Source organism: Loxodonta africana, chromosome 23 (assembly GCF_030014295.1).
Source record: "Loxodonta africana isolate mLoxAfr1 chromosome 23, mLoxAfr1.hap2, whole genome shotgun sequence".
Taxonomy (NCBI): Eukaryota; Metazoa; Chordata; class Mammalia; order Proboscidea; family Elephantidae; genus Loxodonta; species Loxodonta africana.
In genome coordinates this window covers 70432602-70457750 of record NC_087364.1, presented here as the reverse complement: position 1 = coordinate 70457750, position 25149 = coordinate 70432602, and positions in this window count along the sequence as shown.

Below are 25149 nucleotides of genomic sequence, written 5' to 3'. Positions count from 1 at the left end.
TCCAGTGCTATTACCTGGCAACCGTCTTTCTCTTCCCCAAATTAGAAACAAGTCCCTTTAATCCATCCTTGAGAAAGCCTTTTTTAACCTCTTAATTGTTACTCATTAGAACTAAGCATAATAACGTAATAAAAGGCTGATGAACACTCAACAAAATTGCCGATTATCTTATAGGCCAAGAGTGTTAGAGCTTCTAGAGGGAGGAACCAGCTTAGGCTCTGGAAATGGCCTGCTGTGATTTTGCCGAATACTAACAATGTGATACCGAGCATGTTCTACAAACTCTCTGAGGATCAGCTTCTTCAGCTGTAAACAAAATAATGATAGTATCTATGCTATAAGGTGATTGTGAGGATGAAATGATATAAAACACATAAAGCTTTTAACGTGGTACCTGGTATGCAGTAAGTCATCAGTGTTTGTGAATTTCAGCTGTAGTGCAGACTGTAAACTGTTCAATTTATTTACTTACATGAAAATATTGTCTGACACAATGTCTTAAAATGCATTACAGCTGGGTCTTAAAGTCTTTTGATTATGCAGGAAGTTATTTTTTAAATATATTTTGTTATAAGAGATTTTAAATGACACCCCTACTCAAGCCTACAATATTGGGCTTCATTTACTTTGTGTTTCTCACTGACTGATCTTTTCAAATTATCTGTTATAATCTTTAAACCTTCTCTGTTCCTTTAATAAAGAGTCAGACTTTCTCAAGCTTCCCATTCTTAGTCGGAAGTATGACTACTTTCTAAAACAACGAACTCAGAATAAGGTACGATTTTCAACAAGGGAACCTTTTCTCCTGCTACCCAAACCCACTGTCAATGCATCAATTCCGACTCATAGAGACCCCATAGGGTTTCCGAGGCTGCAAATCTCTAGCAAAGCAGGTTACCATGTCTTTCTCCCATGGAGTCACTTTGAACTGTCGACATTTCAGTTAACAGTTGATCGCTTTAACCACTGTGCCACCTGGGCTGCCTTTTCTCCTAGTAACTCAATGAATTTCAGAACTTATGTCTACAAAATGCATTTTTTTTAAAAAAGGAAGGTAATAGAGTGTTATAAGAAAACTTTCACAAGAAGGAGACAATTGAGTGATTTTCTGAATAATTTAGGAAGAAAATCCACTTCTGTTTAAGTTACATGAAGACTGTGAGTTTAAGTGTTTCTTAACTGCTTTGAATATCCACTTAACATATTGAAGTAAAAAAAATGCTTGGTGTTGGGGAAATTTTGCAGATATTAGCGTGACGAAATTGTGTGTGTTTACTACTTCCATTTACTTCAACTCTCCTTATGGGGTGCAAATCACAAGATATGACTAGTGAAGTACCTAGAAAATGTCATAAATCTCTTAAAATTTCTGGAGACCGTTGTAAACAGTAAGCTGATCATGTGTTGCTAAAACTGGTAGGTGTTATACCCTTGAAAATGATCACATTCATTACTGTTATCTGAACCTCAAAGCACATTCAGTGAGCTGGTATCTATATTCTGGGACTGAATGAAAATATATTACTCTCATCGTTACAGTAAAACTCAAGAACAATAGATGTAGACAAAATAATCAGGTTTTCAACTGTGGAATTTCAGAGCATTTGTTGAAATAAGAAACAATTTTTCGTACCTGTAATGGATTGAATTGTATCCCCCAAAAATATGCGTCAACTCGGTTAGGCTGTGTGGAGTTGTCCTCCATTTTGTAATTTTACCATGTGTTATAAATCATAATCTCTGCCTGCGGTTAAAAGGATTATTCAGGTCACCTCCTTGATCCAAAAGGGAGTTTCCCTGGGGTGTGGCCTGCACCACCTTTTATCTCTCAGGAGATAAAAGGAAAGGGAAGCAAGCAGAGAGTTGGGGGCCGCGTACCACCAAGAAAGCAGCACCAGGAACAGGGCACGTCCTTTAGACACGGGGTCCCTGTACCTGAGGAGCTCCTCGACCAGGGGAAGATTGATGACAAGGACTCCTCCTCCAGAGCCGACGGAGACGGAAAGCCTTCCCCTGGAGCCAACGCCCTGAATATGGACTTGTAACCTACTAGACTGTGAGAAAATAAATTTCTCTTTGTTAAAGCCATCCACTTGTGGTATTTCCATTATGACAGCACTAGATGACTAAGACAATACCCAGGAATTTTACTAAAATAAATCATCGTGTACCTGATTCAAGCTATAGCCACAAGGATACTCAGGATAGTGTGATGGTTATAAATAAAAACTGGAAAGAATGGAAATGTCCACAATAGGAAGCTACTGTGTCATAAAATATCACAGAAGAATGCCTAATGACATAACATTTTAAGGGGGAAATGTAGCTCATAAAACAGCATGGACAGTGTAAAACCATCCAAAGATATAGCTATTTCAATCAATGGAGTCGAACTGGTGACCTTTTGGTTAGCAGCTGTAGCTCTTAACCACTACGCTACCAGGGTTTCCAGATAAAAATATACACCTAGAAAAAAAAGATTGTAAGAATAAATCTGAAAATGTAATAAATTGTACTTAGGTGTTAAGATTGAGAATGACTTTTTAGTGCTTAGCTGCATTTAAAAAATTATCTAAATAACTTATACTGCTTTTTAAAATAAAGTTACTTCGTAGTTTCCCAGCTGGATAAGGAGACATCCAGATTGCAATCTAGATACATTTTTACTTTTGTCTCCCAATGTTCTTTGAACCTTTTTCAGCTGATGGAATTTTTACCAGCCTAGGACATCGCTGCTCACTTTTTTCATAATAGATGGCCTTGAAGTCATTTTAAATCACAGACACATTTCATTTTAGAAAATAGAACGTCCAATCACAAGTGTTTTAGTTTCCTGGTACTTCTGTTATACAAATATCACAAGCGGGTAGCATTAAAAAACAGAAATTTACATTTTCACACTTCTAGAGACTAAAAGTTCAAATTAGCATCTCAGCCATGTCGATACCTTCTTTGTCGGTATCCCAGGGCATTTCTTGGCACTCGGTCCTTGTCAGTAGCCCTGGGCATTCCTTGGTACCTGGTCCTTGGCTTGTAGACGACCCTCACATGGCACTGTCTTCCCCACTGTGTGTGTCTCTGTGTCTGTTCTGGTCCTTTTATAACTCAGAAAGATTTGCCCAACACTGGTATGACTTCATTAACCTAACAAAAGAAAATCTGTATTTCCCAACAGGATCACATCTACAGGTACAAGGACCAGGATTTTAACAAATATTTTGGGGGGAGGGGGTCACAATTCAATCCATAATGCCAGGTAATATTCAAAACTTGAACTCAGAATTAACTCCACCCCCTTTCTCCAGCTCAGACTGGCTTCAGGATGAATCAGCAGTGGGGAAATAGGTCTGGTCCTTCTGCTCTTTATCCTCTCCCTCATCCCCGTCTTCCCAACTTGCCAACTATTCTTTTCTATCCCTGTCACATAAGGAGCAGCAAAGGAACCTGCCCTGGCAGTTAAAGCTGATTCTTTTGTGAGAGATTTCATGGGCTTCTAGAGGTTTCCTACTAGACCCTTGCCTCCCATCCTTCCCTGGATACAGGCAGATATACCTAACTTCGAGCCAATCAATTGAAGTTGTTTCCCTGGGTATCCACTGGTAAACTTTTAGCCTTTTCCCACTGCCTGGAGACGTGAGGAGACCTATTGCATGAGACTCAAGAAAACCCTGTATCTGCTGTCTCTCCTGCATGGTCTGTCTCTAGTTCTCAGGACACCTGTCTTAGGCTGGGTTCTCTAGAGAAGCAAAGCCAATAAGGCATATAAATATATATATAGAGAGATTTATATCAAAGAAATAGCTCATGTGGTCATAGAGGCTGTAACGTCCCAAGTCCCTGGGTCAGGATAGAGTCTTCTTCTGATTTAAGCAGCCACAAAAGGCTGGTGAATCCAAGATCAGCAGGCCAGAGAGCAGGGCTTTGGCTCCCAGTCTGCAAAGATCTATGAATCCCAAGACCACAGGTAAGCTGCTAGCTCAAGTCCCAAGAACCAGAGGTCAGATGAGCAGGAGCCAGCTGCAGGAGCCACAGCAAGCAAGAACCCACAAGCCTTGCCAGAATGTCCATTTATATTCAGTGCAGGCCAAGGAAACCCTCTTTCAACTGATTGGCTACTCACAGCAAATCCCATCGTGGAAGTGATCACAACATCATACAACTGCCAAACTACATCCTAACTGCCAAACCACTGAGAATCATGGCCGAGCCAAGTTGACACGCAACCTTAACCATCACAAAACCCTTATCCCTCCCTTATACCAACAAACCCTGGGATTCAGGCAGACCCTAACCCGGCATCCCTACTCTGCTTTTCTACCAGAGTGGTTTTCTCTCGCCCTCTAGATTTCCTAAGCAGGATCCAATCTATGTTTTCCCAGGTATGAGTCAAGTAGTAGCTTTCTGTGCCTTCGACTGCAGAGAGTACCTTCCAGAGCATGTGATGGGGTAGCCTTGAAACCTCCTTCACCATGCTTTAGGTCAGAAGGTAGTAACTCCTCAACCTCTGCCCAGCTGTCTCCAAAATAATATCTTCCCCAATCTCTTCTCCACATCCTTTCTACTCTGTCCATTCTTTTATTCTTGGGAAGTGGGGGGTAGGAAAAGAATTTGAGAGTCAGGGAGCAAGTTCTCCTTCATTCTTATTGAAAATCCAGTATATGGAATCTATCTATCACATTGGCGCACTGTGGACCAGGCAAGAATAGTTCCATTCTAATTGATTCTAACATTAGGTGGATAAATGGTAGATAGTTGATGATAGATAGATATAGATAGATAGATAGATATAGATAGATAGACAGACAGACAGATGATATATGATAGACAGATAGTTGGATGGATGCATTGCTTAAGGAGTCTATCTGGCTGATTTCTGATTTACTCCAGTATAGTCAGAAAATGTGCTCTTTATGATTTCATTTTTTTTTAATTAGTTGAGGTTTGTTTTATGACCCAGAATATGGTCTATGTTAATTAGTGCTCCATGGGCATTTTAAGAGAATATGCATTCTGTTGTTTTAAGGTGGAGTGTTCCATTCGTGTCAACTAGAGCCTATTAGTTGATGATGGTGTCCAGTTTGTCTATATCTGTGTTAAATTTTTGCCTAGTTGTTCTATCAAATGCTGAGAGTGGGGTGCTGAAGTCTCCAACTATAATTACAGATTTGTCTATTTCTCATTTCAATTCTAACAGTTTATTCCATGTCCTCAAATTACTGATTCTTTCTGCTGTCCTCATCATGCTATCATTGACCCTATTTAGCAAAGTTTTTTTTCCCTTAAATTTCAGTTATTGTATTTTTCCATTCTATAATTTCTATTTGGTTCTCTTTTTTACAACTTTTACTTCTGTGTTGAGGTTTTCTATTTTCTAATTTGTTTCAATGAAATCTATAATTACTTGTTGAAGCAATTTTATGGTGGTGCTGTAATGTCTTTGTCAGATCAAACATCTGATTCCCCTTACTACTGGCCTCAGAGATGGAAAGCATCTCTCCTGGCATTTTCTTCAGTTCCATGATGTTGGCAGGATTTTCACTCTATCCTTGGTACCGCTGGGAGAGAGAGAAGCACCTACCTGGGCTGCCTTCTGCCACTGGGTGGAGGACCAGAAGCTTCCTGGAGCTGTAGGTTCTGGGTTACCTTCTGCCTCTAGATGGAGATCCAGGAGACACTGTACCTGGTGGTGTCACCAACATGAGTGGAGGGGTCTAGCTGCTAGCAGGCGCAGAACATGGGGGTGGCACACATATTTTAATTCCACTAATTGGGTACTTTTTCCTAGTTGATCAATCCTAGACTTATTTTTTTAGCGCTATTCTTCCTGGCTTGACCTAAGGGACAGTTTACTTATTAAGGTGATTTCTGTTGAGTCTAATCTCCACTCAGTATTGAATCTACTAGTTCATTAGTCTCACTTTGATGGTGTTTTACATAGACATCATCTCCCACCAACAATGTTGGCACTATAAGAAAAGATTATGGAAGAATGCAACTTTTGCTAAATATTAAACTGACAGATTAATATGAAAGGGAATATTATTTGCTTTGGACTTCTTACAAGAATAATAGACTTCCAAAACCAAACCAAATTCATTGCCATTGAGTCGAAGTCTGACCCTAGCAACCTTATTGGATGGAGCAGAATTGCCCCCATAGGGTTTCCAACGTTGTAAATCTTTATGGAGGCAGACTGCCACATCTTTCTCCTTTGGAATGGCTGGTGGGTTTAAACCACCAATCTTTTGGTTAGCAGGTGAGTGCTTAACCACTGCATCACTTAAGTGACTAGATTTTTTTTGTTAAGCTGAAAACCAGAAAAATAATTGTTCCAATGAAATAGCTCTACCAACATTTGAGAGGTGAACATGGTCCCTCAAAACAGTTTAGAAAAAATTTCCTGTTCTAGAAACTTAAACTTGACCAAAGGTCAAACGGTTTTTCAGTAAATATTAATACAACAAATATTGATAGATTGCCTGCCATTTTATAGGCGCTAATCTTCTTTTTTAAAAAAAATAGGTCTTCCTTTCAATGGAATGAGTTTTACTCTCGGTTCTATTTTACTCTGATTCACCCCTTCATCTTGTTCATTGGATAGAGTAAAAATAGACCCTGAATAGATTATGACATCTTAGTTTCTTTCCCAGCAGAAAATGGTGTCTAGTGACACAGCATTGGTGCCAAAGTGGCAGGTGGCTGGAAGTGCCCATGGAGGCTCACGACAGCTGGAAAGGCTAATAAATGCAGCCAAGCCAGTCCTCTCAAGATCCATGAATTAGGGAAGATGGAGGGTGTATTACAGCAAATATCTGGCACACCCAGTATCTGCACGCTGTCATTTCGTTACCACACCTTTGATTTCTTGAATTTTACCTGAAGCAAATGTTCTTTAATCTGAACTATCACTTATAAAACAGATAAGATTTTATTTTTGAAAAGCAGCATCCACACTTGCACGTAAGTGAAAGTTTTGAGGGCGGCTTTAAAACACCACACATTTCTTTTAACACTGGGGAACTGCTTCTCAATTGAAATACTGTTATCTTTAATGTATTAAATAGCCCAGATTCTTACATCTTATTGATATGGGCTTACTATAGGTGTTATATGGAGCCCTGGTGGTGCAGTGGTTAAGAGCACAGCTGTTAACCAAAAGGTCGGCAGTTTGAATCTACCAGCTACTCCTTGGAACCCTATAGGGCAGTTCTACTTTGTCCTATAGGGTTGCCAGGACTCAGAATTGACTCGATAGCCATGGGTTTATACAGTACTTATATTAAAAAACTGGTTAAATGGAGGAAAGCCACTGCCCAGTCAAGACAGAGAGCTGAAGCTTCCATGAATCTCTTGGACTACCGGGAGCTGAATGTTTCCAGAACACTAAAATGCTATCTCATTTTGTTCTCTTCTGGCTCATAAGTGAAGGCTGCCCTCTTCCTGGGCAGATTCAGGATCACTGTGGAATCAGGTGTTCACCAACTGCAACAACACCCTGAGCTCAGACCACGGTAGCCTCACCACAATTGCTAGTGTCCTGTCTCCAGCCGATTCTTCAGGCTCAGACTTCCAAAGGAAAGCTTGGTCCAATTGCTGCGTCTGTGTCTCTCATTTCTTTCTCACTGTCCCCAGATTCACCCGGTTGAGTTATATACCTATAGATTCCAACCACTATAGGGAGCCTGAGGCTGATCTCTATCTAGGTCTATCCTAAATAAGATAGGGATGTGATGTGGGTTGGGAATCAAGATAATCCATTATTGAGCTTGGACCTTAGAGTATAATGAATGAGTGGGATAAAGAGCACTCATCCTTTATAAGCATTTGCCTACATGGATTTCTTCTCTCTCTGCTCTCTCCTAAGATTAAGTAAGTCAGTGACCTCCCTATTGGGAGGTAATTCCATTCCAGAAAAATCACAGAGTGGGAGGATTAAACCAGCTGTTCATTGGCCTTAATTCTGATAGGCAAAATCTGGAAAACTTAGAGACCTACAGATGCCAGCAAGATGGTTAACAACTATGGTGAAACACAGAGTACATTGTGTCAGCCTAAAGAAACGGGCTGTTGCTACTGTGTTCAACTGTCCCTGCTTGCCTGTGACTGTGGGGGTTTCCAGGACACGGGGTTCTCAATACTAAAATTAGAAAAACGTCCTGGGAAAACTGGGAAGAGTTGGCCACCCTAGTTTGAACATCCTTCCTTCCTTCCTACCATTCTTCCTTATGCAAACATTTTTAAATATTGGCAATTAGTTCAAACTAAAAAAAAAAATCTGTGGATCAAAGCACATATATTCAGGCTAGTTTTGCCCCTGAGCCTCTGAGATTGTGACTTTTTCCTAAGGGATGAAAGTGTGGATGTAGGTGAAAAGAATCAAGTAGATGACCTTGGTCTCTTTCGTGTGAGTCTTAAACCAGAGTCAAGAATGAACCATGTAGTTCATTTACCCATCTTAGCTCACTAACACAAAGGTTCCACATGAGATTTAGAGCCCAAACCTAGTAAATTATAAACAGTGTCATTTTGTTGGTCCTTGTTATTGGTATGCAGGCAGTCCCCGAGTTATGAACATCTGACATGTGCACAACCTGTAGTTATGAACCAACCCCTGTAAAGCCTATCAGGAAAAACTGGGTGTTTGGCCCCAGCGGCTCCCATCATGGCCACACTTCTCCACATGCACAGGTGTCTTCTGAGAACCCACATGCCCAGGCCTCCAAGGTACCCCATTACCTAGCTCTGCCCCACCCTGTGCAGTCCAGGGCCATCGCAACATCCCTCTGGGCTTCTGTTTCTCCTACCTTACACTCGTGGGATTTCATCATTGCAGTGGTTCTTGGCTGGACGGCAGGGGGTTGGGGGGGCAATCGTAGATTCCTGACCTCTGTAGGTCCCTATAGTTTCCGAGTGTCCATGGAGAACTTACAGGCTTGGTTTTCCCAACCCTTGGTTCCAGGCTTGCTCTTAGCAAATCCTGAGTGGCACCTTCTCCTTTGTACCCTGAGGCAGGGGCCTCAGAGCTGCTACCTGGGGTTGACAGGTCTGTGAAGAGGTGATGGTGGAATGATCTCTCTGGCCCCAGCACCATTCTACCTATGCCTCAAACCCTCTCTGCCTCTGCTGAGCAGGGTTCGAAATCCAGCAGAGATGCACCAGGTGGTACAACGTAAATTTTTTAGTTCAGAGTCTACAATAAAGTGGTCTCAAAGATTTTACAGGGCAGAATCTTCTGAGTATTTTGGGTAACAATTTGCCCTGTAGGTATCTCTTCAAATGTGGAAAAGGTACATACAAAGGTTCGTAATAACAAATGGGCGCTACTTTGTGACAAATATCAAAACATTATTATTATTATTACTGTATTATTATACAGGTGTTTTAGTGTATCTTGAAGTGTTTCTTAATTTTTTTTTTTATGCACGGAAAGATACACTATATACTATATATTAAGACAAACATTTAACTAACTGACACTAGATACAAACCAGACACTAATTATTCTGACTTAGGTACAAATTCGATTTAAAGACAGACTTAGGAACACAACTTGTTCGTAACCCAGGGATTTCCTGTATACGCTCGTTGAAGGTCCCTCAAAGGTGTCTGATAACACAGGATTCAGAGACCCTGTTCATGGCCGGATTTTCAACACAGCTAATAGTCCAGTTAGCCCAGAGCTCTGCATGTTCCTCTGTCTTTCATGCTGACCTTGTCCTCTTTCTATTGTTCCTCTAGAACCTGTATTTCATCAAAAACAGATGCCTTTACGTTGCCAGCTTCTTCCCAGATCATCCCCTCTACCCGCTTGCCTTAAATAAGTTACCAGATACAAAAATTCTTGGAGCAGTGCCTAGAATGTAATAACGTCAAGGAATGTTATTATTACCACTCTAATCGTTATTGACTGAGACCTGGCTCTCTCCACAGGACACAGCCTTCTCGTGATCCTTTCAAGGGAAGGCTTCCCAGTTATCTGTAGTGCCGGTTCTGCTCACCAGGATGGGGACAAAAGGATTGCATTCCTCCTGTTAACCGCTGCCTTTGGTAGACCATTAGTTTTACATCCTCTTGGAGAAACTCATCCTGTTTTGAGATTCATACCAACAGTCTAAACCTAGTTTTACTTTTGTTGCCCATATCATGATCCCACTATCACTGAGGACTTTGGAGCTGCCTGGAAGTTTTCTCCACCCTGTTTTCTGTCATAATCCTGAATAGATTTCATGTCCATGTGAACAAGCCATTCATTCTAGCCTCCTGTTTCCTTCATCTCCTGCTTGACTGTGCCTTCTTATTCTCATCACTTGGTGGACTCTGAAATCCTAAGCTTTTATAACCACTCTCAGAACACAACCTTCTTTTCAAAAGGCACTTGAGCCTTTTCTCCTTTGGTAGCACCTCCTCTCTCAGCATTGTCTTTTGGAGAGAAAAATGAAGCTATCATGTGGAAACAGCCTTACCTTCCTGCCATTGTACCTTGAAACCTACATATCTATGTGTATTGCCACCTGGCTCAGTAAAAGCGGACCTACGGCCTCCTTGGAAACCCTGGTGGCGTAGTAATTAAGAGCTATGGCTTCTAACCAAAAGGTTGGCAGTTTCAATCCACCAGGAGCTCCTTGGAAACTCTATGGGGCAGTTCTACTCTGTCCTATAGGGTTGCTATGAGTCAGAATCGACTTGACGGCAATGGGTTTGGTTTGGTTTAGTTTTATGGCCTCCTTGCTCAAGGTTAACCCTACCACTTGTGCACTTAATCTAATGCCCTTCTGTCTTTCCATGGCAATCCCAAATCATCTATCTCTGTCTCTCATTCTAAGTTCTGGCTCCTTGCTGCTTGCCTGCTAACCCACACAAGTCTCTTCCATGTTGGTAAGAATGGGAGATGCTTCTTTGGACCCCAGCATCCTATCTCTGCTTTCATTCCTTCCCACCACAGCTTTTTAAGGGTCTGAATTCATTGTCTTATTTCTTTACCTCTTATTCCCTCTTAAACATTGGGTACTTGTTGGGCATTTTCCAAAATAGCTCTACCTAAACAACTCCTACTTAGCTTACCTAGCACACTTGATGCTAAGAGAATCATTTTATTTCTTCATATACCTGGCCTCAGCAGCATTTGGCTGATATTCTTTGTGTGTGTGTGTGCTTTAGATGAAGGTATACAGAGCAAATTAGTTTCTCATTAAACAATTAATACACATGTTGTTTCATGACATTTGGTTGCCAACCCCAGGACATGTCAACACTATCCCCTTTTTGACCTTGTGTTCTCCATTGCCAGCTTTCCTGTCCCTTCCTGCTTTCTCATCCTTGCCCTTGGACTGGTGTGCCCAGTTAGTCTCATTTTGTTTTATAGGCCCGCCTAATCTTTGTCTGAAGAGTGAATCTCAGGAGTGACTTCATTACTGAGCCAAAAGGGTGTCCAGGGGCCATATTCTCAGGGTTTCTCCAGTCTCTGTCAGACCAGTAAGTCTGGTCTTTTTTTGTGAGTTAGAATTTTGTTCTGTATTTTTCTCCAGCTCTGTCTGGGACCCTCTATTGTGATTCCTGTCAGAGCAGTCAGTGGTGGTAGCTGGGCACCATCTAGTTGTGCTGGACTCAGTTTGGTGGAGACTGTGGTAGTTGTTGTCCATTAGTCCTTTGGACTAATCTCACTTGTGCTTTTGGTTTTCTTCATTCTCCCTTGCTCCAGAGGGGGTGGACCAGTGGAGTATCTTAGATGGCCACTCACAAGCTTTTAAGACCCCAGATGCTACTCACCAAAGTAGAACGTAGAACATTTTCTTTATAAACTATGTTATGCCAGTCAAGCTAAGTGTCCCCCCAGAGGATGGTCCCCAGCTGTCACTGGCTGATACTCCTTAGTCACACTGTTTTCTTCATTGTTTTATGAAGCAAAGAAAGTTTCATTGTGTGTGTGTGTGTGTGTGTGTGTGTGTGTGTCTGCCCCATATTTCTAGTCATTTCTTAACCTTCCTCATTGCATCCTCCAAAGCTTTTCTCAGTTTTATACTTGACCTCCTCCTTGGTGTTCTCACTCATGTCCACAGCACAAGCTACCACTAATGTATTGATGACTTTCAAATTTATACCTGCATCTCTGACCTCGCTTCTGAGTTCCTGATTCATAAGTTCCCTATGAGAAATAGATACCTGAACATCCTAGAATCCTGAAAAGACAACATGTATAAACAGACCATGTCTTTCCTAACCTCTTGTTATATATTCCTTGTAATTGTTACCAGAACTATTAAGAGTTAGGGTGACCCACCCAGGTCATTGCCCTGAGTTCTATTTTGAATTTTATTCTATTTAAATTCATTTTTTCTGGCTAGATATCTGAGAATCCTCCTAGGATCTTCCTGTCCTTACTGCCCCACATCCAACTAGTACTGTGTTAGTTTGGATCTTCCAAGAAGCAGAAGCCAAGACAGGATAAGACTGCAAGAGGTTAGTGGAGGAAGTGCCTGAGAACAACGAAAGGAAGATGCTATGTATAGAATTATGTCCCCCTAAAATAAGTGTTGAATTCCTGGCCCCTGTACCTGTGGCTGTGATCCTGTTTGGAGATGGTGGTTTTCAAGGATTTCAAAGCTCAGATGCCATGGTCTCCCTCACAATCCACCACCATGTATCTCTTTCTGTTTCTGGATAGTTACCCTCTATTTTCCTCTTTGATTCAAAAACAAAACCTGTTTTTTTTTTTTTTTTTTTTAACCTATGTGGCGTAGTGGTTAAGAGCTATGGCTGCTAACCAAAAGGTTGGCAGTTTGAATCCACCAGGTGCTCCTTGGAAACTCTATGGGACAGTTCTAATCTGTCCTATAGGGTCGCTACGAGTTGAAATCGACTCCATGGCAACAGGTTTGGTTTTTTATAAACTTATGGTTTTGGACCCAGGTACACAAAAGCTGGTGAAGGGGAACAGAACATAAAAGCTCATTTTGGTCTATTTGAAAAGTTGTTGCTGGTAGCTGCTGGCACATCAGCCCCAACTCATGACGACCCATGCACAATGGAAAAAGACTCTGCCCAGTCCTGCACCATCTCCATGATCAGTTGTAGAACGAATCATTGAAGCAGGGAGGGAAAAAAAAATACTTTCCAATCTTTCAGAAATGAGAAACACAATGGAAATTAATATCACAAAAAAAAAATCCTGACTTGCATATATCATAAACAAACCAAACCCATTGCCATCGAGTTGATTCTGACTCCTAGAGACCCTATAGAACAGGTTAGAACTGCCACATAGGGTTTCCAAGACTGTAAGTCTTTATGGAAGCAGACTGCCACACCCTTCTCCAGCAGAGTAGCTGGTGGGTTCGAACTGCCAACCTTTTGGTTAGCAGCCAAGCGCTTTAACCACTGCACCACCAGGACTCAGGCATGTATCATACTATTTAAAAATTTGATTAGTTTGTTTTTCTGATGGAGACTGAGGAAGAGGGCAGGAACCCTATATCACCATGTTTGAATGCCCCAATCATACCCAGTCCAATGGCTTGCACACAGTAGGGCTCAGTAAGTTATAGTTTACCATCTCCTCATCTATTATTTTCCACACTGTGCATTGTTTTTAAAACACACAGAAAAACTGTCATTTTCTTTACATTCCTAAATAAATTTTATTCTGAATCAGATTACCTATCATCTTTGCTATTCGGAAATAATTATAATTAACTCTGAACCCCATTACAAAATACTATGTAGAGTAGCTATGTAAATATCAACAAAACAAAATAAAACCCATTCCCATTTAGTCGATTCTGACTCATGGCGACCCTACAGGGCAGAATAGAAACCGCCCCGTATGGTTTCCAAGGAGCGCCAGGTGGATTCGAACTGCCGACCTTTTGGTTAACAGCGGTAGTTCTTAATCACTACGCTAACAGGATTTCCAGCTGTGTAAATAGTTATGCTTAAAAGAAAAAGCAGAAGGCCGAGTGTTCATAAAGTAATTGAGCTAAAAATCATTGACGAGCAAAGCAGACTGAAAATTAAACACAGCTCCTTCCTTCTTTCCCTGTCATCAGTATTTGGTAGGCTAAACATTGAATTCCCTAGTGGGTAGTATCTACATTATTTTCCTTGTAGTCTTGTCACTACTGAAACCATGTATTAAAAAAAATTCTGCTTTTATATTTGTTATCTTTCTTCATAAAACCAAAATGAAAGCTCCATAAACAAAACAACCGCTTCTCTTTATCACCGCTCACTCAACACTCAAAGGTTGGAGGTTTGAACCCACCCAGCGGTGCCATGAAAGACAGGTCTGGTGATCTGCTTCCATAAAGATTACAGCCCAGAAAGCCTTATGGAGCAGTTCTATTCTGTAACATACGGGGTCACCATGAGTCGAAATCGATTCGATGGCAAACGGGTTTGGTTTTCTATAACTCACTCACAGGTAGCTTGTTTATAAAAACAAAGCAATTTATGAAATTTATATATTTTCTTAATTCACTACTTTGATGCTTACAGAGCAGATTACTAAAATATCTTAAAGTGTTGCAACCAGAAGGAAGCTCCAAAGATCACACTAAGTTTTCCAAGAATGAACCATAACTGACAGTGAATATTTAAATTGTGTTCACATAGAATTAGACATAATAATATATTCTATAGTATTGCTTGTCAGGTTGGGCGGGGAGGGGATGGGGAATGCCATCCTGCCTCTCTAATGTGAGAGTGTGTGTCCTTTAGGACTCATATATTAGGGCAGCTGTCTCTGTCACTGTCTCCCTTTCCCAAACAGATTAAGTCCCATTTCAAGAGTGTTAATCAGGGGTTGGTTCCCAGTTATTTTTTAAAAATAATTTTGTTTCTTATATTTTTTGAAAGAAAATTATACATTTCACCTTCTCTCCTTGCTGGCCTCTCATTTATAGATGTTGAAACAGAATGGAAATGAAATTTTCCATTGAGAAGTCCCAGAACTCAAAGTTAATCTAAATAAACTAACACACAGAAAGTGAAACGAACTAAGTTAAAGCACCTTATCTATGTGACTCGAAGGAGTCCTGGAACATCAGGCTTTTAATCTAGGAGATCTGGTTGTGCCTTTGGACAAACTCAGCTGTGCTGGCACATTAAACTTTATGTCTAGACATTGATGTCAACAAATCTAAAGGAAGGGCCTCCTCAGTGTAGAGACCAGTTAACAGAATGTAGAGATAGGGGACAGAGATGCAGAATCTGGTCAGCATATATATCCATCGGTCACACAACTGAGCCAAAGATGGCCTCTGTGAATTAATTCCAGGTTGTTCACGTCTTCATAACAAGCTGAGGCTCGTTAGCCCCAAAAGTCTGTTGGCACCAAATTCAAATTTTACGATCTAATTGCTTTAAAAATAGCTCAAATAAGCATATTTTTAGTTACTTAGAGCCTGCCTCATTTACAAATCCTGTGAAACTGTACCCAACACGTGATACCCATGTTGTTAGGTGCCGTAGAGTCAGTTCTGACCCATAGCTACCCTGTGTACAACAGAATGAAACACTGCCTGGTCCAGAGCCAACCTCACAACCTTTGTTACGCTTGAGTGCATGATGTCCATCTCCAGGACCGGTCCCTCCTGATAACGTGTCCAGAGTCAGTGAGATGAAGTCTCACCATTCTTGTTTCTAATGAGCATTCTGGCTATAGTTCTTCCAAGACAGACTTGTTTGTTTTTCTGGAACTCCATGGTATAGTCAACATTCTTCACCAACACCGTAATTCTTCTTCACTCTTCCTTATTCATTGTCTAGCTTTCACATGCATATGAGGCGAATGAAAATACCATGACTTAGGCCAGGTGCACCTTAGTCCTCAAAGTGACTACTTTAATTTTCAACACTTTAAACAGGTCTTTTGCAGCACATTTGCCCAGTGCAATGCGGCGTTTGATTTCTTAACTGCTGCATCCAAGGGCATTGATTGTAGATCCAAGTAAAATGAAATCCTTGACAACTTCAATCTTTTCTCCATTTATCATGATGCTGCTTATTGGTCCAGTTATGATGACATTTGTTTTCTTTATGTTGAGGTGTAATCCATACTGAAGGCTATGGTCTTTGATCTTCCTCAGTAAGTGCTTCAAATCCTCTTTCAGCATGCAAAGTTGTGTAATCTGCATATCACAGGTTGTTAACGAGTCTTCCTCCAATCCTGATGCCTCATTCTTCTTCATATAGTCTAGATTCTTGGATATTTGATCAGCATACAGATTGAGTACGTATGGTGAAAGGATACAACCCTGACACACATCTTTCCTGATTTTATACCACCCAGTGTCCCTTGTCTATGTACAGATGCCTCATGAGCACCATTAGGTGTTCTGGAATTCCCATTCTTCTCAATGTTATCCATAATTTGCTATGATCCACATAGCTGAATGCCTTTGCATAATCAATAAAATACAGGTAAACACATTTCTGGTATTCTCTGCTTTCAGCCAAGATCCACTGACATCGGCAAAGATATTCCTTGTTCCACATCCTCTTCTGGATCTGGCTTGAATTTCTGACAGTTCCCTGTCCATGTACTGCTGTATCTGTTTTTGATTTATATTTAGCAAAATTTTCCTTGTGTGTGGTATTAATGATATTGTTCAATAATTTCTGCATTCTTTTGGATCATCTTTCTTTAGGATGGGCACAAATATGAGATCTCTTCCAGTTGGTTGGCCAGGAAGCTGTCTGCAAATTTCTTGGCATAGATGAGTGAGTGCTTCCAGCGTTGCATACATTTGTTGAAACATCTCAGTTGGTATTCTGTCAGTTTCTGGAGCTTTGTTTTTCACCAATGCCTCCAGTGCCACTTGGATTTCTTCCTTTAGTTCTTGATCATATACTACCTACTGAAATGGTTGAATGTAGACAAATTCTTTTTGGTACAGTGACTCTATATATTCCTTCCTTCTTCTTTTGATGCTTCGTGTGTTGTTCAATATTTTGCCCATAGAATCTCCCAGTATTACAACTTGAGGCTTGAATTTTTTTCTTCAGTTCTTTCAGCTTGAGAAATGCTTAGTGTGTTCTTCCCTTTGGTTTTCTAACTCCAGGTCTTCACATATTTCATTATAATACTTTACTTTGTCTTCTTGAGACACCCTTTGAAATCTTCTGTTGAGCTCTTTTATTTCATCATTTCTTCCATTCACTTTAGCTACTTTACGTTCAAGAGTGAGTTTCAGAGTATCTTCTGTCATCCATTTTGGTCTTTTCTTCCTTTCCTGTCTTTTTAATGACCTTTTTCTTTCTTCAAGAATGATGTCCTTGATGTCATCCCACAACTCATTTGGTTTTGGTCATTAGTGTTTAAGAGATTCCCCACCTTGTTGCAGAGGGCCATCACTTAGACATACATAAGCTCTCCACTTCTCTCTGCTGAGAGTTCCCTTTCTCTCTTTCCCTTCTTGTGGTTCCCTGCTCTGCTTGCTCTGGAGACCTTCCTGCTATGGGGGTCACCCCCTGCATGTGAGTACTCAAAGTGTTGGCCCCACTAAATAGCTCATTGTGCAATATTACTATCTCTTGGTCATATTTTTTTCCTTGATTAGCTCCAAACTTCTTTGAACTCACTATACCATCTCTGTCATGGATTGAATTGTGTCTCCCAAAAATACATGTACCAATTCAGCTAGACCATGATTACCAGTATTGTGTGATTGTCCACCATTTTGTCATCTGATGTGATTTTCCTATGTGTTGTAATCCTACCTCTATGATGTTAATAGAATGGGACAGGCGGCAGTTATGTTAATGAGGCAGGACTCAGTCTACAAGACTGGATTTTGTCTTTAGCCAATCTCTTTTGAGTTATAAAAGAGAGAAGCGAGCAGAGAGACGGGGGACTCATACCACCAACAAAGCAGCACCAGAAGTATAGCACGTCCTTTGGACCCAAAGTTCCTGCAAGGAGAAGCTCCTAGTCCAGGGGAAGATTGATAACAAAGACCTTCCTCCACAGCTAACAGAGAGAGAAAGCCTTCCCCTGGAGCTGACACTCTGAGTTTGGACTTCTAGCCTACTAGTCTGTGAGAAAATAAACTTCTGTTTGTTAAAGCCACCCACTTGTGGTATTGCTACTACAGCATCACTAGATGATTAAGACAATCTCTGTACCAAAAATCAGGTAGTTTTGGCCAATGGTCTTTGAAGATAATGCTCCTTTTAAGCTTCATTTCAATGAATGCTCCCCAAGCCCTATGAAAGTTACACACACTAACCAAAGTTCACAAGACGCTAATGTATAAAATGTGATCCTGGAGAGATTGGGGAAAGCCTCCTAGAGGAGATGACACTTGAAGTGAATGGAAAAGAATAATTAAGAGTTACCAGTTGCAAGAAGAGAAAAAGAACAGAGGAGACATTCATCCCTTCATTTATTTAACAAATATTCGCTGAAAAAATACTATATGCCAGGCTCTGTTCTAGGCATTGGAGATACAGTGAACATAACAGGTAATAATCCCTGCCCTCACAGATAAACAACTATGCTATGTTGTATGTCAGATGCCAGTAAATACTGTGGAAAAAAGAAATGACATCAAGAAGGGGTAGAGCAAATACTAGTATAAAAAAAAGTTTAGGATAAAGGGTGTTATCTCACAGTCCACTGAATCTTTTCGAGTTTAGAATCTAGAGATAAATGGTGAGCCAGAACTCCAGGGCTTATTGTTGTTACAGATGTAAACAGAGATACAAACATAATGAGATTAGTTCTGCTGGAAGGGAAAGATGGAGGGACTGCCAGGAACATGCAGATCTCGTGTTACTTTTATCAAAAATCCAAGAAGCTGGACTATAAGAAGAAGTGCTCGGCATCAGGATTGGAGGAAGACTCATTGACAACCTGTGTTATACAGATGACACAATCTTGCTTGCTGAGAGTGAAGAGGACTTGAAGCACTTACTGATGAAGATCAAAGCCCAGGGCCTTCAGTAAGAATTATACCTCAACATAAAGAAAACGAAAATCCTCACAAGTGGACCAATAAGCAACATCATGATAAGTGGAGAAAAGATTGAAGTTGTCAAGGATTTCATTTTACTTAGATCCACAATCAATGCCCATGGAAACAGCAGTCAAGAAATCAAATGGCATATTGCATTGGCCAAATCTGCTGCGACTGACCTGTTTAAAGTGTTGAAAAGCAATGATGTCACTTTGAGGACTAAGGTGAGCCTAACTCAAGCCAGAGTATTTCCAATCGCCTCATATGCATTTGAAAGTTGGACAATGAATAAGGAAGACCAAAGAAGAACTGACCCATGTGAATTATGGAGTCAGTGAAGAATATTGACGATATCATGGTCTACCAGAACGAATAAATCTGTCCTGGAGAAAATACAACCAGTACACTCCTTAGAAACGACGATGGCGAGACTTACTTTGGCCATATTATCAGAAGGCACAAATCCCTGGAGAAAGACACCATGCATGGCAAAGTAGAGGGTCAACAAAAAAGACCCTAAATGAGATGGGTTGACACAGTGGATGCAACAATGGGTTCATCAAACATATCTACTCTTGTAAGAATGGCGCAGGGTCGAGCAAGGTTTTATTTTGTTATACGTGAGCTGGAACCTACTCAATGGCCCCTAACAACAACAACAGTAGCAAAGGTGATGTGGAGGCCAGGGGAGAGTGGTCTTCCCAGGAACACAAGGGGTTCAGGGCTTCACCTTATCTCTTGCCATGGGAAACACAGAGGCTAAAAACACCAAGAACGAGGTGCAGAGTTCGGAAGCAGCATGTCATGCTTATGCTCACATTCACGCACTTGAAATAAGTGGAGAAAGATGTGTAAGGCAAGATGGGGTGTGAGATATGCAAGCATCCAATCACAAGGGATACAGAGAGTATGGGACCTAATACAGCTATTGCTTAAATGAACTTGCCACAGCCAGCCTGCACTACCAGCTTCCCTGGATGAGGCCATCCCTCCCTCAGACCCTTAAAATCTCTACTCCAAGAAGGAGGGTGCAACAACCTTTTCTGTTTTTCCAGATGGTTAATTTAAATGCTGCCTGTCAAACTGCTCATGACAATATGTTTAAATCTGCTTCAGTGTTCCTTACTTTCCACTTAATTCCTTACATCGAGTGCCTCTGGAAAGACATTCAAAGATTGTTCCTAAATTTTTAGATCACAAAATCTCCAGAGAATATTAAAATTCCATTAATTTAGAAATTTAGAAAACAATCACTTCCCCCCCCCCATCTCAATTGGTTTCAGAGTTTAATAAAGGTCTAATTTAAAAAAAAAATTTTTTTCCTGCTCCACTGGTTGTAATTTTTATTTATTTTTTGACTATGGCACTTGAAATCATTATACTAACCAGTGTTCATGTTTACCTGGGAGAATACAGTAATCATTTGCGCAGATTGAATTAAACTTTATGGCTGTAAACTAATTAATTTGAATAGTGTCTTAGTTATCTAGTGCTCCTATAACAGAAATACCACGAATGGGTGGCTTTAACAAATAGAAATTTATTTTCTCACAATATAGGAGGCTAGTAGAAGTCTGAATTCAGGGTGCCAGCTCCAGGGGAAGTCTTTCTCTGTCAGTTCCAGAGGAAGATCTTGTCTCCTTGAGCTTCTGCTCCTGGGCTATCTTCACGTGTCTTGGCATCTCTCTTCCCCCACCTTTCTTCTGCTCGCTTGTTTAGTCTATTATATATCTCAAAAGAGACTGACTCAAGATACATCCTGCCTCATTGACATAACAGACAACCCATTCCCAAATGGGATTGTAACCACAAGTATAGAGGTTAGGATTTATAACACATTATTTTAGGGGAACATATGCAGTCCATAACAAATAGCTTGTCTTGACTCTGAGATAAGTGGTCTGGTTTTTGTGGGTTGATGTTAAAGGCTGACTGCTAGCTCTGGTCGAATTAAGCTGCACACTATGTACAAAACATGCTTAATAGATGTGATTATTACAACTTCAAGTCAGAAGCAGAAACCCTGATCCTAATTGACAAGGCGTATGGTCTACTGAATAGCTGGAATATTTCAGAATAGATACATCGGCATCATAAGCAAGCAAACTATGATATAAATCATAGAGGTGCCAGAGAGAGTAATAAAATAAACAAATAGCACGGACTTAAATTCTATCAGTAACCAGCTGTTCGACCCCGATAACATCGTTGCATACACTCACTAACTCAGATTTCTGTGTGACGTGGAAGTTAGAAGACTGATCTTTCAGAATGATTGTGAGGTTTAAATAATACTCTATCTGAACTATGTGCCTAACTACATTCCTTTGTTTATTGTTGATTTTTAATAATTATTAATTCCCTATAAGGGTAAAGTCCCTCAGGGAATGAGGGTGAAGGTTTAAGCAACTTGCCTATATCCAAGTCTAAAATAATAACAATAATAATAATAATAACAGAACAATATTTATTATAATTATCCATAAGGAACATTATAACTATGTAACACAGGTACTATGATTACTGCTACTTTTCAGAAAAGAAAACAAGGTATAGATCTGTTAAATAAACTGCCAAAGGGTAAAGGGCAGAGACAAGCCTGGAACCCAGGCAGTCTGGTTCAAGAGTACACAATTTTAACTCCTAATTTTAGCACTATTCTGAGTCAAAGAAGGGTGGGCGGAAAGTCTTGGTGAGCAATATTTCAGCTCCATTTGAATGTAAAGTGGCTTAGGGCCCCAAACCTGTTGCCGTCAATTTGACTCCGAAAACACAGACCCTATAGGACAGAGTAGAACTGCCCCACAGGGTTTCCAAAGACCAGCTGGTGGATTTGAACCGCCAACCTTTTGATTAGCAGCCATAGCTCTTAACCACTGAGCCACCAGGGCTCCAGCTTGGGACAGGCGTAGTATGGAATCTTCCAGCGCCACTCTGAATCTGACAAGGATGAGATGGAAAAATGTAACCAGTTTGAACACTTTCAGTGAGCACATGGTAATGGACAGAGTAAAACTTTAAAAAGACAAAGAAATGGAACTGAAGAATGCGGAAGACAGATGCAAGTGTGTTTAATGGACCTGGAGGGAAAATAAAAATTTTGGATTTGACCACTCTGCAAAGAAAAACAATTATAGACCCTGAGAAGAAAAAAATTAGCTCAAAATAACAATAACTAAGGCAAGTTAAGTATGGGGAGGGGTTGTTCCCAGAAACAAGAGACTGAACAGTGTTGGCATGCAGTTGGTATCCCATAAGTATTTACTGAAAAATTATTGGAACGTATCTGATGAAGAGAGTGTTGCATGAGCACACCCTGGAGCAGTTACAGGACTGGTGTAGTAGGCTAGGTTCACATTCAGCAAATATTTACTCAGTGCCCAACCCTGTGACCTCCACAGGAGGAGTATTTACCCTGCTCTGATTAAGGATAAACAGGAGCCCTAGTGGTGCAGTGGTTAAGAGCTATGGCTGCTAACCAAAAGGTTGGCAGTTCGAATCTACTAGCTTCTCTTTGGAAACCCTATGGGGCAGTTCTACTCTGTCCTGTAGGATTGCTATGAATCAGAATCCACTTGAAAGCAATGGGATTAAGGATAGGCTTGGCTATGTGGCTTGCTTGGGCCAATGGACTGTTGGTGATATGATGTCTTGTTGTTGTTGTTAGGTGTCACTGAGTTGTCCCATAGGGTTTCCTAGACTGTAATCTTTATGTGAGCAGATAGCCAGGTCTTTTCTCTCTCGGAGCCACTAGTGGGTTTGAACTACTGACCTTTTGGTTAGTAGTAGAACACTTAACCATTGGGCCACCAGGGCTCCTTGACATGATGTTAGCAGAGGCTTGAAATGTACTTGTGCAATTGGATGTAGTCTTTGCCCTTTTGCCATGAGAATAACATGCCTCAGGTAGCCAGCCCACGGGGAATGGGAGACTTAGAGAGTAGAATTAGGCCTATTCTGCAGTTTGGCACTAAGCACAGTCAAGCCCAGTCTAGATCATCCAAATTCCAGTCAACTTGCAGATATATGGAGACCTGGTGGTGCAGTGGTTAAGAACTTGGCCTCTAACCAAAAGGCTGGCAGTTCAAATCTACCAGCCGCTCCTTGGAAATCCTATGGGGCAGTTCTCCTCTATCCTATAGGGTCGCTATGAGATGGAATCGACTCCATAGCAATGCGTTTCGTTTTGGTATGGTTTACAGATAATGTGAGCAAGAAATAAATGCTTGTTGCCATAGGCCACCCAGTCTTGGGATGGTTTCTTACATGGCATTACTGAGGCAGTAGCTGATACTGATTTAGCTCAAAACTGGAACACAAAGCAGTGAATGTAAGAAATATTGTGCATTTGAATACAAATACAAGTGAATATAAGCTATATTTGTATTTAAAAAATTCAGTGTAGTAAATGGAAGAATGCAATGTTATTGTTTAAAAAAAAAAAAACAAAACACTAAGAGTAGATAGATAGCCTGGTAAGTCAAATTCATCAGAGAGTAAACTCAAGGGATAAGAAATAGGGAAAATCAAACAAAGACTATTCAGAAAATCTCAAGACCATCAGCAGTTGAGGGGTTAAGCTTGTAACAAAACCCTCTCAGAGTGGGGAAGGACATAGAAGTTCTACTCTGTCCATAGGGTAGCGATGAGTCGGAATCCACTTGATGGTCTGTATTTTTATCAGGTTTCTTTGTATGTGTGGGCCTCAGCTAGGGACCTAAATAATGGGAAAGTCCCTCAGGAAACAAGAATGAAGATTTAAGCAACTTGTCTACACCCAAGCCTAAAATAATAATAATAGGAATAACAAAATAATACCAAAAATAGTTATTATAAATATTTATGGGGAATTATGCTAAGAGAAGTATGTAAATTAGCTTACTAATCTCCATCACAACTCTGTAAGATGGATACTATTTATTGCTATTACTATTTGTCTAAGGGTAAAAGGCAAAGGGAAGACTGGAGCCCAGTCTAGTCCTAGGCTACAAAGTTTGAATGCCTAACTTTAGAAGTATCCTGAGCCAAAGAAGGGTGCATGTGAAGTGTTGCACTGAGCCATGTTTCAGCTCAATTTGAATGAAATATCTTTCACTCCCGCTCATCCTAGGTCAAAGGGGGTGGGGGCAGGACTCCATTAACTCTTTTAGTATTAAACCCCTGTAAGACTTTAAGATAATTTTAACCCTATTTAAGAAACTAAGTTTAGAAAAGAATGCAGGAATAAATGGGGACCACAAATCAAAGACATCAGAGATATTAAGAAATCAAAGTTCCATTATCATTGGTAAGTCCGGCTTCTTATAATCATTCTGTATTCAAAGTTACTAAAAAGGGACATTCATGAATATTATTCAATAACAAATCAATTCAATAAGTGTAAGATTCTGGCTATCTCCTCTGTAGCCCTAGTAGTGCAGTGGTTAAGAACTACGGCTGCTAACTAAAAGACCAGCAGTTGGAATTAACCAGCCGCTTCTTGGAAACCCTATGGGGGCAGTTCTACTCTGTCCATAGGGTAGCTATGAGTCGGAATCCTCTTGATGGTAACAGGTTTTAACAACCTACCCTACAGTCGATTTTGACTCATAGAGACCCTATAAGACAGAGTAGAACTGCCTCACAGGGTTTCCAAGGAGCGGCTGGTGGATTCGAACTGCCAACCTTTTGGTCAGCAGCCTGAGATCTTAGCCACTGTACCACCAGGTTGAAACAGATTAAGAGTGTTTGAGTTAGGTATAATTGATAAAATTTCACCCATTTCCTTTTAATTCACTACCCTGCAATCTTTTAAAATATCCATTGCATGGTTCTAGTTTCCAATGTCAAAGAAACGAGTTGTCTTTCAACATTCCCTGGGTAAACATGTGCCCCTTAAAACAGTTTAATTTAAAAAAAAAAAAAAAAAATCATAAAAGCTGCCGAGAAACAGAAAGGTCTGCCAGTTTTTACCCAAATGATCACTAAATGACTTTTATTGTTGTTGTTAATTTTAGGCTATTACACAACTAACGGCTTAGAGGTTATAACGATTCTAACAGATTCTGGAAATTCTCCTAGTTGATAATACTGAAACCATCCAATCTTTTGGAGAGTACTATAACTATAAGCTTAAGAATTTATAACACAACACAAATCATACGTATTCCAGCAAATACGACGAGAGTGTCTTGCATTTCAAGAGCAATTTGCTTTA